The sequence below is a fragment of the Apium graveolens genome, chromosome 7 (genome assembly GCF_009905375.1).
Source record: "Apium graveolens cultivar Ventura chromosome 7, ASM990537v1, whole genome shotgun sequence".
NCBI classification, from domain to species: domain Eukaryota; kingdom Viridiplantae; phylum Streptophyta; class Magnoliopsida; order Apiales; family Apiaceae; genus Apium; species Apium graveolens.
In genome coordinates this window covers 251291619-251294119 of record NC_133653.1, presented here as the reverse complement: position 1 = coordinate 251294119, position 2501 = coordinate 251291619, and the positions used below count along the sequence as shown (strand labels likewise).

The 2501-nt window shown below is 41.3% G+C and overlaps 1 non-coding gene across 1 annotated transcript; it reads left to right on the top strand.

Moving 5' to 3' along the window:
- The first annotated feature begins 1533 nt into the window (after positions 1 to 1533).
- Positions 1534 to 1640, top strand: LOC141676007 (small nucleolar RNA R71). Its single transcript, XR_012556622.1, has one exon. It is a non-coding gene; the product is annotated as a small nucleolar RNA R71 (small nucleolar RNA).
- Positions 1641 to 2501: the final 861 nt, after the last annotated feature.

The window sequence follows — 2501 nt, the reverse complement described above, 5'->3', positions numbered from 1 at the left end:
AAAAGTTACATCATGATCCAGCACTCGCATTGTAAGCTCACCCTTTTGCACATCTATCAAGGTACGACCAGTTGCCAAGAAGGGTCTCCCCAAGATTATGGGAATCTTCATATCCTCCTCGAAATCAAGAATTACGAAATCAGCAGGGAAGATGAGTTTATCAACCTTGACCAAGACATCCTCCATAATACCTCGAGGATATGTAATAGAACGATCGGCCAACTGCAAGGTCTATAAGTCAGTTTTGGATCAGGCAAGTTCAACTTCTTGAAGATTGACAAAGGCATCAGATTGATGCTAGCTCCCAAGTCACATAAACATCTGTCAAAAGACACTTTTCCAATAATACACGGAATAGTGAAGCTTCCAGGATCTTTTAGCTTTGGATGTAACTTCTGTTGCATCACAGTACTGCATTCCTCCGTGAGAGCAACAGTCTCTAAATCATTTAGCTTTACTTTCCGAGAGAGAATACCCTTCATAAACTCTGCGTAACTAGGCATCTGCTCAAGAGCCTCAGTGATAGGTATATTAATATGAAGTTTCTTGAACACCTCCAGAAACTTCTCAAATTGCTTATCCAGCTTCTTCTTCTGCAGCCGCTTAGGAAAAGGCGGTGGAGGATATATTTGTTTCTCCCTTGTATTACCCTCAAGAGGAGTGTGCTCAACATTAGTCTTCCTTGGTTCCACTTTTGCTTCCTGCTGCTCTACTTCTTCTTCAACCCCAGCTTCTTCATTCGAAACTTGAGTTTGTTCGGGATTCACAACCTTCCCAGACCTCAAAGTGAATATCTTCACCTGCTCCTTAGCTTCCCTCTTTCCTGGTACTTCAATGTCACTAGGTAGTGTACCCGTTTGACGATTTAGCAAGGCATTGGCAATTTGTCCAATTTAATTTTCCAAGGTCTTGATAGAAACAGCTTGGCTTTTGCACATAAGCTTCAACTCCTCTAATTCAGATTTTTCATTAGCTTGTTGCAGCTGAAGTTGCTGTCTTGGTACATATTGTGGTTGCTGAAAACCAGGGGGGTTGTACTGCTTAGCTGGGTACTGCTGATAAGGCTGCTAAACTGTATTCTGAGCATTGCTCTAGCTAAAATTAGGATGATTGCGGTTGTTAGGATGATAGGTGGCTGGCACAGGTTGTTATGATCGCTGAAAGTTGCTCACGAACTGAGCTTAGTCACTAGAGATAGGACACTGATCAATCTTATGGGGACCAACACAAAGCTCACAGACACTAGAGATTTGATTAACTCCATAATTAGCCAAAGTGTCCACCTTTACCGTCAAAGCCTAAAGTTGGGCAGCTATCCCAGTTGCTGCATCCAACTCCAGAATTCTTGCTACTTTTCCCTGAGTCAGTCTCTGGGAAGGATCCTGGTATTTATTAGCAGCCATCAGTTCAATTAATTCATAAGTTTCATTGTAGCTCTTAGCCCACAAGGCTCCTCCTGATGCTGCATCGAGCATGGGTCTAGAAGTAGCACCCAATCCATTGTAGAAACAGTTTATAATCATCTAATCAGGCATGCCATGGTGTGGGCACTTCCTTAGCATCTCCTTATATCGATCCCAAGCCTCACACAGAGATTCTTCAGTTTGCTGAGCAAACTGAGTAAGAGCATTCCTGATTGCAGCTGTCTTCGCCATAGGGAAGAATTTAGTGAGAAACTTTTGAGCAAGTTCTTCCCAAGTAGAGATAGACCATGGTGGTAGAGAATGTAACCAACACTTAGCTTTATCCCTCATAGAGAATGGGAAGAGTCGTAGTTTAATAGCATCTCCAGTCATACCATTGAACTTGAAAGTGTCACATATCTCGATAAAATCCCTGATGTGCATGTTGGGGTCTTTTGTAGGAGAACCCCCAAACTGAACTGAGTTTTGTATTATCTGAATCGTGTTTGACTTGATCTCAAAAGTGTTAGCCGAGATGGCTGGCTTGATGATGCTTGACTGAATATCATTGATCTTAGGCTGAGAATAGTCCATCAAAGCCTTAGGAATTTCTGCTTAATCTCCCATTACTACTAAAGCTGGTTCCTCGACTTTCTCTTCTTCTTCTACCTTCTCTTTATCCTCAAAAACTTCCTTTCGAATTACTACAACTTCTTCCTCGACTTGATCCAGAGTTCTCTTACGAGCTCGCGAATGCGTATGCATATACGCTCGCTAGAGTACTTGGAATAAGGCAAGGAAATTGATGAGTAACAATATCCGAGTCAATGAACTTTAACGACAACTGTTGAAAAACACATAAACTAAAAATTAACACCAAGTCCCCGGTAGCGGTGCCAAAAACTTGTTAGTCGCTAAACACGCGCTAAAATACACGTAAGTATACGCGTTCACAAGTAGTATAAGATATAAATCAAATTCGTTCCCACAGAGACTCTTTGGTTAATTAAAGAATATGCACCTATGCAACAATGATATGGTTATTATCCAATGCTAAGACGATTAATAAATTGAGATTGTTTTAACTAATTTAAGGTA